General features: G+C 45.3%; 2 long non-coding RNA genes across 5 annotated transcripts in view; both read left to right on the forward strand.

Moving 5' to 3' along the window:
• The first annotated feature begins 4,906 nt into the window (after positions 1 to 4,906).
• Positions 4,907 to 7,163, forward strand: LOC144370576 (uncharacterized). Its single transcript, XR_013430490.1, has 2 exons — positions 4,907 to 6,109; positions 6,973 to 7,163. It is a non-coding gene; the product is annotated as an uncharacterized LOC144370576 (long non-coding RNA).
• A 3,527-nt stretch (positions 7,164 to 10,690) lies between these two features.
• Positions 10,691 to 16,619, forward strand: part of LOC110598557 (uncharacterized) — a 51,029-nt gene continuing 45,100 nt past the window's right edge. For all 4 annotated transcript variants that reach the window (XR_013430234.1, XR_013430236.1, XR_013430235.1 and 1 more), the window contains exon 1: positions 10,691 to 11,803. This is a non-coding gene — a long non-coding RNA (uncharacterized LOC110598557). The remainder of the gene's footprint in view (positions 11,804 to 16,619) is intronic.

Genomic DNA, 16,619 nt, shown 5'->3' on the forward strand with positions numbered 1-16,619 from the left:
CTTGGTGACAGGCTCTGATTTCCAAACCACATATGTCTGGATCCAGAGGGACGGTGGTGAATGAGAGAACAGGGAGGCAGAAGGAGGAGGAGAAGGAGAAAGGACTGCTTTTTGCAGATTTAAGTCCACCTGGGCTCTGCCCATGTGCACTGTCAGTGCAGGGTGGAGGTGGTGGGGATTATGGGATGCCTTCTGGAATGAACTGAGCACTCCAGATGAGCAATAGTTGTAGGCAGCTTGCGATCGTGAACCTGGGCTTTTGATAGTGACTCAGGGGCTCTGATACTCACAAGAGGTAGAACAAGGTGGACTGGACTGTTTTCCTGGAGGGAACCTGAAAGGCCAATGGAAAGGGCCCATCGGGTGGATAAGAGACCCAGAGTTACCGCTGGGCCTGCATTAACGGATTCAGTGACCAGGGCACTGCTTCATTCTTGGGCTCAGAATGACTCTTGTTCTTATTCCAATTTCCTTGCAAAAGGAGAAGTAGAGGCCCTGCCTGGGGGGACTGCCCACAGGGATCTTTCTCAGTGTTTGAGTAAAGCAGCATGAGCCCCTTTCCACTGGCCATCAAGGGTCCACCACTGCAGAGCGGACAGACATGCTGGTGTCCAGAAGCAGAATCAAAACAGTGTCCCTCATGTCACCTGCCTCCAGGATTGCCATTCTCCACCACCCTCCCCTTCTCCCGTCTGATTTATGCAGTTAAAAAAATGAAATAAAAATACTGTTGAGTCAAAGTCAGCAATTACTTGTTGAAGTCAACTGAGGATGTTGAGCATCTATACAGTTTGAGGCCCCAAGTCACATGCAGATAAACAGAACACTCAGTTCCTTCCCCAGTGGATTTGTTGAGAAAAAATGAAACGCTGTCAAAACAATACTAACCCCACAATTATGACCCTGAGACGGAGGAGGAGGAGGAGGAGGAGGAGGAGGAGGAGGAGGAGGAGGAGGAGGAGGAGGCTGCTTCTCCTCTTTATAAAGTGCTTTATGGTATAAAATGCACCTGCTCATAGTTTATCTGTTCTGCCCTCCTGAGCTATAAACAATGCACCTCATTTCATAGGAGAGGAAGCTCAGGGGAGGTAAATCGTCTGCCCCAAATCGTGATGGGCAGTGAGAACCAGAATGGGGACCCCCTCACTGTCTCTTAAACCAAAGCCGTGAGCACGGCCAGGGCTGCCCTCTCTGCCCCGTTCAGCCCGCCTGCATTGCCGCCCAACCTGGGTTCCCAGCCTGGCAGTTCCTTCTCCCCATTTCTCTACTCAGTGGCACTCAGTCTCTGAGCTGCTCTGGACCAGAAAGGAAAGATGTCCACAGCCTCCACGCATCTGTTTATGGGGAACTGGGTCCTCCTGGCATAGGCAGTGACTTGTGAGTCCTCTGGGCCCTCTTGTGCCAGCCGTGTCACTGTCCTCCCTGACACCTTGTTTTAAAGTGCAGGTTGTGTTATTACTCAGGTCTGGTGAGGCCAGGGGCTCAATAAACACCGGCACTGAATAGACAATGACATGTCCACAGATCTCCAGAGAAAGGGCCACCATGCCACGGCGGGCCACCCGGGGATGCTGTACAGGTGATTGGGAGGGTAAGGGACAGAGGACACTTGTGGGCTGGAGGCTTTTTTGTGTGTGTGTGTGGTTTTCATAGGAAAGGATGGGTGGTGGGCAGGCTTGGGAGCAGCCACTTTGAATCATTTCGGCAGACTCTGAAGCACAGGGTTGTCCTTAGTCGTCTGATCCCTGACCCTGGGGTAATTAGGGCAGAGAAATAGTGGACCCAAGAGTACAGGAGGTGGCTGGTGGTATATGCTCTGGAGTGGCCAGAAGGTGTGCTGACGGGTGAGTTATTATTCCTAGGACCTGGCTAACCGGAGAGGGGAAGTCAGAACACAGAAAACTAAAGACCTAGTTAACACACACTTGCTGCCATCCCTGGCTTGTTTCCTTTCTTTTCTCCGCCCTCCTGGCACCCTAGAATAAAATCATGCTCCATTCCAACTCCCACCGCCATCTGCACCTCCTCATCGTCTCTCTGCTCTTCGCGGTCCTAGGCCAGGGTCTGGGGGTGCCAGCCCTGCTCTTTCGCAGCTAGGATTCCATCACCCCTCCTCTTGCGACCTGCCCCAGGCAGGGCATCTACCTCACTTCAGTGTGCACTGGGCTCCCAGGACATCCTCATACTAAAAAGTCTATTTCCTTTGAGCCAGTGTCCCCAGGGAGGAAATAAAGGGGTGAGGGACACCCGTCTCTGTGTTAGAGAAGTCAAAACGGAGTCATCAGAGCAGGGATCACCTCACCTCTGCTGGGCTGGTTATTAATGCGCAGAATTCTTATCCATTCATTAGCGTGGTGAGCACTGTCTAGTGACAGGTTAATTACACAGTTCTGGGTAATTAGAAAGTAAATATATGTTAAGAGGACACCACTGTCAAGATAAAAACGTCTAGTGGAAGGCCTTCTCGCGTGGCAAATTCTACCTTCATCTTTTCAACCTGAAGGAATTTTTTTTTTCATTGTTGCTTTGAGGAAAATCTCCTCTGTTCTTCCCTGTAGCTGAGATTTATTTAGTTCTGGCTCTTCCTACCCTCCTTCCCCCACCCCTTGGGTAATACACGTCGCTGGTCCAATTTGGAACTCAGCTTCTATTCTGGGTAAATGTCTCCAGTGTCAGGTTCCTTGAATGTGAGGATTTTTGCTGTTGTGTAGCTCAGAAAGGTCTGGGAGACATCCCTGAATTCTCTGGGACCAGATGAGGTGAAGGGCAGTGGGACAGGAAAGGAGAGCGCATTTGAGCAAAAATCCCACTTCTATTGCCACATAGATGCATGACAATGAGGGCCCCCCCAGACTGTTTCTATGGGAAATGTTAATACTAATGAACCAGAGTGACCCCCTAGAGAGAAAAGATCCATTTACTCACTAATCCTACCCTAAGGTCAGTACAGAGTGGTCTTTGCAGGGGCTCGATGCTTTCTTTATTGGAAGTGAGCTGTCTTCCAGCAGCTGGGACCTGGGATAATGACCTCATAGGACAGAGCTATGGTAAGATGGGACACTGGCACACACCTGTAATCTCAGTGGCTGGGGAAGCTAAGGCAGGAGAATCAGAAGTTCAAAACCAGCCTCAGCGACTTAGCCAGGTCTTCAGCAAATTAGTGAGACCCTATCTCTAAATAAAAAAGAAAAAGGCTGGACACACACATGGAGCTGGAAGGACAAACCCTGTAGCTCCTTTGGCTTCGGCTTCTGTCAGCAGAGCCTGACAGAGCTCAGGAGCTCACTGTCCACCCCCAACACCTCCCTCCCTTTGGGACTGTCCTCCCCGCCTCACCTGCCTGAGTGTCATCAGGGGCCTTTCCAAATGCGAACTGATGCCCTCCTAAGTAGCCTGGCTTCCTGGTGACATCTCCTGACATGACATTAACGGGGAAAACAGCAAAATGCATCCCCTGGGCCTTGGAACATTGATTTCTTGTTTAGGCCCTTAGCTAAGCATCAACAACAGACGTGGCAGGTTTGATTAGGTCTCTCCATGGCGGGGTTCACTGGAGGAAGGAGAAAGTGATCAGATTTGAAGGAACCAGGGAGATGGGAATAGAGTGGTTCCCTTTCTTAACTCACAGTGGTTTTGTGTTCATTTGTTTGTTTGTTTTGGGTACCGGGGATTGAACCCAGGGGCGTTTAACCACCGAGCCATATCCTCAGCCTGTTGTGTTTTGAGACAGGGTCTGGCTACATTGCTGAGGGCCTTGCTAAGTTGCTGAAGCTGGCCTTGAGCTTGTGATCCTCCTGCCTCATCCTCCCAAGTGACTGGATTGCAGGTGTACCCCACCATGCCTAGTGCAAATCCTAGTTTTGAAACTCAAGTGGGAGGCGAGTGTAATGAGGGGATCCAGGGCTACAAGGACGGGGGGAGGTGGGGTGGGTAGCTATTTCTTTTCTCCTTTCCCCACTGGAAAACAGCAAGGTGCAAGGCCTTTGCTTTTGAATTCAGATTCAAATAACATTTGGATTCTGGGAAAGCTCATCTAGGACCTAGAAAGCCCCATTCCCCAAAGAAGAGCCCTATCTTCCCCCCCGCCCACCAAGGGAAATGATTAAAATATATCCCTCTGGCATTCTCCCCAGACTTTGTTGATTTTATGCTTTGATGCAGGCATCAGGCTTATATTAACCTCCAGCCTTGGAATGGATCATTTGTAGCAGGCCAGCACTGACTTACCACCCCCACAACAAAAAACAAACAAACAAACAAACAAAAAAAAACCCATTGCTTTAAGAAAAGAAACCATGAGGACTAAGAAATACCCGCTGGTGCCTCCACCCAATTAAAAGTTTTTCTGTAGTTTGGTAGAATTCAGCTGATTCTCTATCCCCAAACCCCTCAATTACCATGAAATGCGTTCCTTGCTGTAGCACCATAAATAAAGCATTTTCACACAAAAAATAATATTTATGCTATCACCAGGAATAGAAGAAGAAACTCACCAAATCTGAGATGCTGGTAGTAACCAGCAATGCCATTTCCACTGAGGTTCCTTGGCCTCTTAATGTGGCCACACCCCAACCCCAGCCCCCTCCCCCCCCAGCTTGGCTCTATTTAAATATACATATCTCAATGTGTATATATATCTCACTCCCTGAATACATATAGATAGATAGATAGATATTATCTCTTTAAAATATTAAAATAAATTACATCTTTGCACAGAATACAGACATTAATTCTGTTTCCAGGAGATTTGTCAAATCAGTGGCCTGTGTTTGCATAACAAGCTCTTTGGTTATGCTGTGCAGAATATAAATTACCATGTTGTCAGCTCCCAGTGAAAATCGCCAGAATTTTAGCAACGTCGCTTCCATTGATTAAGACAAGCTTTACGTTATGCGTCCAGGTAATGTCCATAGGTGGCTGGGTTTTCCTGGAAGTGTAGGGCAAAGGAAAATGCCACACAGATGTGGGACCAGGAGTCATTCTGTGGTTGGACAGCATCCCTACTTTCCCCACCTCCTTTTAGTTTTTATAAAACAGGGTTTCCTTCCTTCATCGCCCCCCCTCTCTCACACACACACCTACACACACACCCACACCCACACACACACACACACACACACACACACACATACACACACCTATTGTTCTGGGTTTTGAATTATTTGATGGAACACTGGACTATTCCCTGACACTTTGGGGGCAGAGCATTTTAACACATCTGCATTTTCCTGAATTTTTAGGCACAGGCTGCTCAAAACAAGCTCACAAGCTTCAAATTCCCAGAGAGTAGGATTTGTTCCATCTCAAGCGTCGTAAATAAGGCTTCTAATAATAGCTACTATTCCTTAATGCCTAGTGTGTGCCACGCACCGTGGTGGTAGGGGCTTTACGTGTATTATACCGTTCACTCTTCCAACTCCGTGACAGGTGCTCCTATTATCTCACCCTCAGAGATCAAGAAGCTGAGAGGTGGTTAGCTTAGGAAAATTGCCTGGGGACCACAGATAGGAAGCTACTCATCTGGAATTGGACTCAGGTCTGTCTGTCTGATTCAAAGTATGGCCTGTAGCAGGCTCACAACCCTGTGCTGTGTTTTGATTCTGGGTTCCAGAGGGGCCTATTCAATCAATCCCTGGTGCTCTGCTGTTCTTATGGGATCGAATGAGGAAACAAACTCCTACTTAGTGCAAGAATTTTAAAAAGACCTGGAAAGGTTTAGTTACTTCCTGCTTCTCCTCACCTCACTGCCTTTGTTCACTAAAACCTAACTGTGATTCCCTTAGTGTTTATGGAATTTGGAGCTGGCAGGAGCTCTGATTTATCAGCATGCTTCTCATTTTATACATGCAATATTGAGATCCAGGCTGGGGAAGAGACAAAGCTGCATTGGTGGCTGAGTTGGAGACAGAGCTAGGGTTGGGACTCTCCATGGTTTTCTGGAACTCTCTGTGCAGTAAAGAAAGAGCTTATCTGGGCTGGCTTTGGAATGGAGCATAACTGAGCCAGGACAAGCTCTAGAGCCATGCCAAGGGATGCCAGGGGCTCTGAGCTAGAGAAAGACACAACCAGCCCCGACCCGACTGGCTGCTGCAGCTCTTTCAATGACGCAGTAAGTGAACATAACAGGCATTTGGCTTGCTCACCCCGGTTTCCAGAATGCCAGCTCTATATGTGATTGTATGGTGCTTTGTTTATAATCATGGTATTTTTTCATGATCATTTACAATTGCAAAAATACATCTCGAGCGGTTTGCGCAAAGCTATAAAATTCATCTCTGCTTGGTTTCCTTTTTGAAATGTTCAGTTTGGCAAGATCAAAGGCCAATGGATAGAAGGAAATTTATCTCTGATTTCTGCCATTCTTTTTCCAGTCTTGGTATTTCTCCTTCCAAATTACATTTATATCAGAAACGTTTCTGTCCACAATTTTCATGACAATACATAAAATTCATCTCCTGGTTGAACAGACACAGGAAAACTTCCTGGATTTCTTGTCAATGATCACTGCACCCTTTGTTCCATTGAGCCTGATTGTCTCCTAAATAATAGCAATAGTAACCATGATCAAAATATGTGGCTTTTATTTTCCCATTTAGCAGCAGGACGAGATTGACTGACGCCACATGTGTCCAAATGGATTTGGGGAATGCTCACACAGATGATTTTAGGAGGGTTTTTTTTTTTTAACTGACAAAGAGCATAGACATTGGAATTAGTAAACTGTGGTATGGCAGAGACTCCTGGATTAATATTCATACTTTTTTTTTATATGGTAACAGAGCTCAATTTTTAATTGGACATATTGTATTACACATAAAAGACTACATTTCCCAGAATCCTTTGTGATTAAGTAAAAGCATGTGGCTACATTCTAGTCAATGCACTGTAAGGGAAAGTCTTGAGATGGTCTTCCAAGAAGGTTCTTAAAAGGGGAAGGGGTTGTCTCTTTTTTTTTTTCTTCTCTTCATTTAGCTTCTTGGATGATAGAGATGATGGCTGGAGATCTAGTAACTGTTTATGGCCATGAAGATGAGGATAATACCTTAGATGTGGAAGAGCAGACAGCTAGAAGGAACTGTCTCTGATGACTATGGATCTGCCATGATACTCCCTAACTGCTGTGTTTCTTTCACTTAAGAGAGAAATAAACCTTTATTATGAGAGACTGCTATTTTCAGGTCTTTGTTCATTTAAGATGAGTCTAATACTGGATTCAAATATTTTCTTATCCACACATTAACTTCTACACTTCTGCATCATTGATGAGACTTATAGGCTTCCATTTTCATGACTTTTGGAGAATTAAACATTGAATAAGTGCTGAATAGATGCACAGCACCACTCGATTCCTGCTACTTTCTCTACCTTCTCATTTTTACCTCACATATAAGTAGCTGGATATAAAAACCATGTAACAAGAATAGTTAGAACAATCAAGAGATGAACTGTATGGCTAGTGGTCAAAGTATAAATACAGAATTTTATTGCTCCATTAAGTTTGACATTGGTAAAATAAATGATCATGTTTTCAATTTCTGCCTTACTGCAATGTTTTGAGCTTCTGTCCATGGCATATGCTAGAACCCTTTCACACAGTGGCCTGTTTCCTATTTCCCCAGGAAATGCAGGCTTTATGCATGTTTTCTTCAAGCATTCCACCTGTTAAAAGGTTTAGTTTGTTCCATTTAACCTTTTGGTATTGAAATTCTTAAAATCACACAACCTTTCCTTGCAGAATATCTCTGAATCGACATTTTCTCCCTTAGTTGGTCAACTTATGCTTACATTGGTAATTACCTTCTTTCAAGCCATTTCTGACACTCTGTGACTCCATAATAAGAATGCATTTTGGTTAAAGTTGCAGTTCCTTCATGTAGAATTTTTCTGACCTCCAATTTCTCCCCCAATAACTTAGAACACCCTATTCAGTTTGTATCTACTTTATTTAACATAGTGTCCTCTGAAAATTTAGGCAGATTGTCTGTTTGCATAACATTCTGCTCTTTGTTAACATGTAATCTAATTTGATATTTATAATAAACTTGTTTGGACTATGAAGTGGGTATTATAATCCTCTTCTTTGGTACAAAGAAACACATGCCAAAGGATTTTAAGGTCTTGTTAAAAAAAAATCACAGATTGTTTCTATTTGGGTTGGCCCCAAACCTCATCTTCAGGTTTCAAGTCTCAAGTTCTTTTCATTACATATCCAAATTCCATCCCCAAATTTGAAAGCCACTCATGTAAGCTGCCTATCAATCAGATATCGCATTTCTATTATGATTGCTGCTGCCTCTTTCGGTCAGAAATTCATTCTGACCCAGGTATATTTTTCGAGCATGAAGGATCTGTCACATTTCCTATTTGAATAACATTTTTATACTTTTCCAAGGGCTTTCTTGTACATGATCTTATTTGATATTCACTGTATGTCTATCAGGTAGGTAAGGCAGACATCTATTCTTGTCCCATTCTACATATGAGCAATGAGTGCTTGAATAATCAAGTGATAGACTCAAAATCACAGAGAAAATTAGTGACAGAATTGGGACTGTGTCCTCTGATTGGAGAATTCCCTTTTCAAAGGATGGATTTGGAAAGTAGTCCTTTTGAATCCTGTAGTGAATACCATGCTGGACCCTCTGTAAGTGACTCTCATGCCCCTTTCAGAAGTGTCTGTGAGAGAAGGCACATGCTCCATCTCCTCAGCCCTGCTCTCTGCCATTTACAGGTCAGTCAGTCGTTCCCACTGAAACAGCTCTACTGGAATTCTGCCGCTCTCCTCTGTTCCCCCAGAGCATGGCTCAGTAGGGAAGATCAGAGGATTTTCATTGTAAAGCTGATGCTACTCAATGCTGGGCAGAGGCAGGAGAAAGTTAGTGCAGGACTGTGCCCTGATCACCTGTTCAGTGGCCTTGGGTGACTCACTTGACCTTGACCTTCCTAGACCCCAGGTTCTATCTTTATCAGGAGGAGTTTCAGTATTTTATCAGGAGGAGTGCCTGTATTTGTTTACCATAACAAAATACCAAACAGAAAGAGAGTTTACACAACAGAAATTGGCTTTTTTCCATACTTATGAAAACTGGAGATCCAAAATCAAGTTGTGTCCCGCCCCTCCCCCCCCCCCCCCCCCCCCCCCCCCCCCCCCGGCTTTCTCCTTGGCTTGTAGGTAGCTACCTTCTCCTTTTGCCTTTATATGATCTTATCACTATGCCCATCTGGGTCTTGATTTCCTCTTGTAAGAACATCAGTCCTGTTGGTTTAGAGCCTGCCCTAATGTCTTGGTTTTCAGGCAATTCCTTCTTTAGAGGCCCTGCCTCCAAAAATAGTCATGCACTGAGGTATTAGGACTGAGGACCTCAACGTAGAACTTTGAAGGGCTAACAATGCGGCCCATAAATTTAGACGATCAGGAGAATTACCCAGAAGACTTTAAAAAATAAGTCTCTGAACCTGGAACCTGCTGTCTCAGAACTGGGAGACAGAGCCCTGGGATTTGTCTTCCTAAGAGCTTCCCTGGGTAACAGGTGTATTTGGCAAAAGGTGGGACTCTCTAGAGGGTCTCCAAGGCCCTGCATCATTGATGATGTTTGTGTTTAAGAACAGGACAGTCAGAGGAGGAAGGCATTCTAATAGGGAAACTGTTTTGAGGAACAGGGAAGGAGGCACAGGTTGTGAAAGATGATGTCTGAGAGGTGCCCCCAAATCTTCCTTTTGTCCTTGAAGTACAGAATGATTGAAGCAGTTGTGGGAGAGGGAGCCGGCCCTCTCTGCCAGCCACACCCAGGATCACCAACTCTGCATTGGATATTTTTGGGTGTAGAGTAGCTGGTGCTTCTGAGTCCTGAGCTAAGGGATGTCCAGATGGCTGATAAAATGCAGGTGTGTCTGTGAGGGGAATAGCGTTTGAACTGGTAGCAAAGGATAAAGAAGAGCCATCCTCCATGTGGGCAGCATCATCTGATATGCAGAGTCACTAACAGAGCAAAAGGACACGGGAAGGGTGAGGGCCCTGTCCGTTTGAACTGGGGAATCCATCTCCTCTGTCACACGTGGATGCTTGTGGCCCTTAGACCTTCATACTGCACTGAATCCCACCACAAACTTTCTTGGTGGTCAGGTTTGCAGATGGCAGATCATTGGACTTCTTGGTCTCCATGATCAAGGAGCCAATGTCCTTAGGAAATTTTGATCTCTCTCCCACCAAGAACAAAGAGGAGAGACACACACACACACACACACACACACACACACACCCTACTGGTTTTGTTTCTTTGGGGATTCTAGAAAGCGTAAGGGAAGAGGTGCCAACTAAAGCAAGAGCCTGGGGGGTGACATTATGTTGAAAAGAGCATGGGCGTGGGCTTTGAAGGTAAACAGATGTGGTTGAAGTCTCATTTCTGCCCCTTACCAGGTGAGGGATGCAGAGCAGGTAGCCTGGAGTTTCAGAGATTTGGTTTCTTTAGTGCATGGTAGGGTGGGGTGGGGGGGGGTAAATACTGGATGAGCTAAGTGTTCATGAGAACTCAACTAGAATGTCCTCGTAAGGGGCTGCCTTCAGTGCCTGGCAAGTATGGGACCCTGGATAACCAATCACTGTTCTTCTAAAAAACAAGCATCCTCCTCTTTTTCTAGTCTGTTTTTATCAGCGTGTGCATTCACAGTTAGGGAGGGGGAGGGAGGGAGAGAGGAGACACAACAGAGTCTCAGAGACAGAGAGAAGGATGAGGAGAGGTATCAGGTCGTAAGGGAAAGCAGACGCTGCAATGTGACCCTCCGGATCTGTAAGAGTTTACAGGGAAGAAAAGAGATTGTTGGGGCTCACACTCATTTTCTAAGTTAAGCCAAAGGTTTCCCCCTCAAAGAGTACACTTCACTTGGCATTAAGCATAAATAAGAGTGGCTCAAAGTTCAGTTTCTGCTTCGTGTTTGTTATAACCTTTAACCCGTCAGTTAGAAGAGCTAATATTTACATCTAGTAAATTGCTGTTTAAAATGAATGAATAATTTACTTACAGGGCTAGCTTGCAAAATTAAGAGTGAGGCTTAACTGTCCTCTCCATTTTCATGTCAATCTTACTTGGCAGATGGGAAAGGGGCCCAAAGCTCAGAGGGGAGTATGACACCTTGAAATGACAGGATTCTCCATGAAAATCCACAGAAGCTGGGAGAAGGGAAGCAGTGGAAAGATACAGGCTGTAGAATTAAGGGTGAAGGGCCTCAAATTTGTCCAACAATTTTTCTCGACTTGTTTCCCATGTTGGCCTTTTCTCTGCAACTGGGTCATGGATTCCTTGGGGGAAGTCACCATGCCTGGGACATCTGCATGCCCAGTAGCACTCTTGTGCCATTGACACGGAGCAGATGGACAATGTGCGTGCTTGATGGGCCAGTGGAAGGGATGTGGCTGGGAAGGAAGTGAGAGCAGCCCTCATCCTAGAGGCTGTGCCTAGGGCCAGGCTGGACACTCCTGAGGAAGTGGACGCCCCCCGTGCCTGGAAGACTCGGTCTTCCTTGCTGATTGTGTAACTTAGTCACCAACGGGGACATAGAGAAGGGAATCACTATGATGGAGGAAACCTAATGTGCTTCCCTCCCCACGGCCCCCTCCGTGCTGCGTGAGTGCTTCCCAGGAGCCAGAGGGAGCTGGTTACAGTTTAATTTTGTTTCTTTTAATTTTATGAGTGAGAACCCCTGGGTTGATCAACATGAAAGGAAATGGTAATTTGTGAAGTTTCTTTTTCTTTCCTGCACACTCTTCTGGGTTGTTTACCCGAGGAGAAAGGGCCTTCTTTGCAAGGTAGGATGTGCTGCTCAGCATATATTCTTCCGTGATTAATTTGCTTTCTTTATTTATTAATCTCTCTCTTTAGTATTTTGGTGGTTCTCTTCCTTTTCTCTTTATGGATTTAATTTTACTGCAGATCATTCATTTTAGGCTACTGTTTCTTAAGGGTAAGGACTCTATCCACTTGGTTAATAGTGCTGCTATGGCTGGATGCTCACGTCTTTCTAAAATTTATAAGTTGAAATCTAACCTCCAGCGCAGTGGTATTAAGAGGTGGGGTTGTGGGAGGTGCATGGGTCTTGTGCGTGAAGCCCTCATGATTGGGATTAGCCTCCTTGTAAAAGAGGCTTGAGGGAGCTTGTCCTCCATATGAGGTCACAGCCCAAAGGCACCATCTATAAACCGGAAGAGCAATCTCTTGCTGGGTATGGAATCTGCCAGCACCTTGATCTTGAGTTTCCCCGTCTCTAGAATTGTAAGAAATACACTTCCATTGTTTATAAGCCACCCAGCTCGGTGCATTTTGTCATAGCAGCCTGAATGGACACATTCCTTGCATTTGCCCTGGATCTCCCTCTGTTGTGAGCTCTGACTTTCAATACCCTAAAAAGTTTTCAGAGACTTATCTGAGCACTTTTCTTCCCCACCCCAAGGCTGCAGCTTCCTGGACCCCTTGTTCTGGGAGGTGTCCTGGGAGGATAGTGACCCTGACTCACTGCAGGGCCCTCCCTACAAATGGCACTTCCCTCTCCCTCCTCTGCTCCTCACCTAGAGCCAGGGAGAGAACAAAGGAAATGGGCTGCAGAATCAAGGAGGCCTGAGACCCAGCTCCAGCTTCATGGCTTGCTGAGGGCCATTGCCAAGTAGGAATGACGCATCGAAATTTCCTTGCCAGCGTACCCCATGTTAAATGGACTTGCCTTGGAATTTTGCTGTTGACATTGCATGTAAGGTGACCTTGCCCAAGGACCAGGGTGGATCCGGGTTTAGAGCTGATCAGGTTTGAGGAAGTATCCTGTCCTTGGGTTTAAGGCGTTCCCCGTTTAAGACTATATGGGTTTTAAGGAAGTTCCAGGTTTAAGTTTATTGCTGCTGGGAATAGGGCGTTCCTGCTGCCTGAATTTCCCGCTGAGTTCTCCTGGGAAGAAAGTTTTTCCGGACATGAATTGTGCGGCGGCAGAACTTGGATTTCCCGAGAATGTGTTTGTAGAGGCCAGTGTGAGTTCGGGAATAAAGAATTGCTGTTTGAATCTACAAAGCTGTGGTGCCTCCTGATCTTGTGACCAGGCAAGACATTGGCAATGGCTGACCCCATTGACAAGGTCATTTTCTTGTTCAAATTCAACATCCCCATCTATAAAATGGGGAAACTTGTTGCAGGCTCTGTGATGGGAAAATGAAGGCGCATAGGATCATTGCTTAGCGTGATGCGAAGCAAGCCTTGGAAATGTTGCCGGGCAGTTCCCAGGCTTGGCGGTCTCTTCCTTAGACCTTCTCTCTTCTCTTTGAGCTCTCGGCCAATGCAGCTTCTCTCCCTCTCATTTCATGTGTGCCTCAAGATAGGAATGGCACCCACCTAAGACGCAGCGCTAAAAATCCAGTTTCTCTGGGAGAAACAGTTTGTATTCAGGCGACTGAAAGATGCCTTTTGATCTCCAGGAAACCTTTCTACCACCCCCTCCTTTTCTAATTAAGTCCACTTTCCTTCAAGTCCTAGCATTTGAGATGAGTCAGAAACACTGCTTCTTATTCCACGGTATTATTTTTCTTTCTGTTTTAATTACTAGTATTGCAACAGCATTTTTCCTGTGGTTTCTCTTTGCAAATGTAAGTTATTTCATTTACAATATGGTTTGAACAACCTTTTGAGTGGAAGCAAGAAAATCTCACCACCATTTTCAATATGGTTTCTTTTTTTAAAAATTTAAGTTTATTTTTTATTAGCTACACATGACATTACAATGATCTTGGCAGTTCATACATTTGAATCATTGGGGTATAGTTTCTCATTTTTCTAATTGTACAGACTGCAGAATCACACTGGTCATAGAGTCAATATGGTTTCTGTGGGGAAACCTTCTGCAATTCGAACATTTGGAACACAGCCTGTTTGTGAGTGGAGGGTGGTCTCTGTGTCTTTAATTTTCTGAGAGCTATTTCCTATTATTTACTATGTTTCTTCAAACTGGTATATTTGACTGGCAGGGCAGGGCTTGGTGGCCCAAAGGACTTAGGCAGTGGAAATATGTCACACAGCAGGTCAGGGCACAGGTGTGCAATCTCTGCATTCTTACGCCACTGCTCTGTCCTTGCCTGGCAGACTCTATGGGGGTGCCCACTGAGATGACTCTTCATTGTGCATGCCACAGCTCTCCTGGGTTCAGCAGAAGGTGACCAGCTATGCCTGACCCTAAGAATGGCCCCTCAGGCCCCTCCCACCTGCTCCTCAGCTCCACCCTCTGCATTTCCATTGGGGGAAGCTGCTGTCTGTAACCCCATGGGGAGACCACAGGGCCTGCAAGACTGAATGTGTGGGAGAAAGGGTGACTATCCTACCCCTCTCCCCCTGGGCCACTAATGGGATGCTGCAGACACTGAGCTGTGTGGGTTCATTTAGTTAACAGCTAATTGCCAAAGACCCATCACATCACTGCGCTAGGTGCTGAATGACACAGCAGGGGACAAACACAAAGGAGGCCCCTGCTTTCAGTCTCTGGGGAACACATTTAGCAAATCAGGCACAAAAATGTAAGGAGTACTCTCAGGGATAGGATGTGGCTGGTGGGAGCAGGCCGCCTGCAGCAGGGTAGAGTCAGAATCTCTCCTTCTGAGATTGGAGTTTTCATTTAAAAAATATTATTTAGACTCTCTGTGCTCTGCACTGTGCTAGTCCCTGTGTTCAGTGAACAAGGAATTACCTTGACCTTCAAAGTGCTTGCAATTGAGTAAGAGGGGCAGACACGGTGTAAATCAATGTTCGCTCTATAAAAGATCATTCCCCCAAAAACCCAAAGGCTCATATGTGGATGCTAATTTGCAATAAGGGGGGCAGGGACTAGAGAAGAATAGAATTACCTTAGATTAGGTAGAGGGAAGTGAAGGGAGGGGAGAGGAGGGGATGTGGGGATAGGAAAGATAGTAGAATGAAACAGACATTACTGCTTTATGTCTATATGTGACTGCATGACCAATGTGATTCTACAATATGTACACTCAGAAAAATGAGAAATTGTAGTCCATCTATATATGATATATCAATGTGAATAAATACAGCCTACTTTCATGTATAACTAATTAAAACAAATTTAAAAAAATTTAAAAATCATTCCCAAATTTTGTAGTTTTAAGCAACAAACTTCTACTCTTTCTCATAGTTCTTTTGGTCAGCTAGAAGGTTCTCTGGTCTGGGAGGGCCTGGCTAGTGGCGGTGGTCAGCTTGCCCTTGGCTGGCCCTGGCCTCACTCATGAGCTGGCTGGCTTAGGGAGCCTCAGCCAGGTGGCTTATCCCTGAGCAACATGGTCTTCTTATTGTCCAGGAAGTGGGACTCTTCATGTCTCAGGGTTTTAAAGACCCAAAGCACTGCAAGCCTCAAGGCACAAGCACCTTTTAAGTCCCTGCTTGCATAGGGTTTGTGGTCTCAGGCCTGTTAAAGGAAGCTGATGGCCAAGCTTGGAGTCATAGGGGAGGGGACAGCACGAGGACTGTGAACATATTGTACGCCATGCTGCTCCGATCCGCCAGAGACACTCAGCGAGAGCATCGGCACAGTGTGATAAATGTGCAGAGAGATTGAAGCAGAGCCCATGGGACCAAAGTGGGGGAAGGACTCACATGGGGGAAAGCAGGACAGGCTGCTCCACAGAGGCAACTTTCCATCTGGCAGATGACAAAGTTTGCCAAAGAGAGGGCACGAGGCAGGCATCGGGCGGGCGGGCTGATGGCGCATCTCAGAGGTGCAGGCGAGTGGGGATCGCTGCAGCTGGTCTGGGGAATCAGTTCTCATCCTGCCTTTTCCAGCCATTTCCCACCCAAAGATCCCACATTCCCTCATTTTCATATAAACTGTGATTTCTGAAACATTGAGTCACTCTCTGATTCTAACTTTTCTCAGTATTTCTAAAGCCATGTTATGAAAAAACGAATTGGTATAATCTGTTTACTAAACTTTCTGACCTTATCGGGGCACATGGTTGAATATTTTCTTGGAAATCCCATTACTACCTTCAAGGCTATTGGTCTTTTAAATATCTCCCTTAAATGACATCAGGAAAAGTCTAAAAACTTTCTGCCCATTTTCAACCATAACCGCTTAGTTTATCTAGGAATGCAGGGAATAATGCTGTATGAAGTGATCTCTTTGGGATTATTGTATAAACATCAAACCTAACACACCACATTACACATCTGTTTAATCATCTACAGTCTCTCCAAGTAGATGGAAAGCTCTGAGAAGGCAGGAACCAATTTTATACATGTATTTTTTGAATTTCTAGGGCTTAAAAAAGTGCCTAGCAAATAGCATATGCCCTATTCAAGTTGTAGGGTGGAATAATGAATGTAACAACATTAACAGATAGAAAACAGAATACTATGAAAAAGGCATTCAGGATAAACCGCAAACCTAACTCAGGATAAAACTGTTAATATTGTAGAAGAGACAGATATTTCCTTAATTTGATAAAAACACATCTACCTCTAGCCCCAAGTCAAGATTATGCATAACGTGCACACTGCACAACATTCATGTTGAAGTCAAGAACAAGATAAGGATGGAGGTTTTTACTCGTGTAATCAAATAAGAGAAATAAATAAATGGTTCAAATGTTG

This window comes from Ictidomys tridecemlineatus, chromosome 14, assembly GCF_052094955.1.
Source record: "Ictidomys tridecemlineatus isolate mIctTri1 chromosome 14, mIctTri1.hap1, whole genome shotgun sequence".
NCBI lineage: Eukaryota > Metazoa > Chordata > Mammalia > Rodentia > Sciuridae > Ictidomys > Ictidomys tridecemlineatus.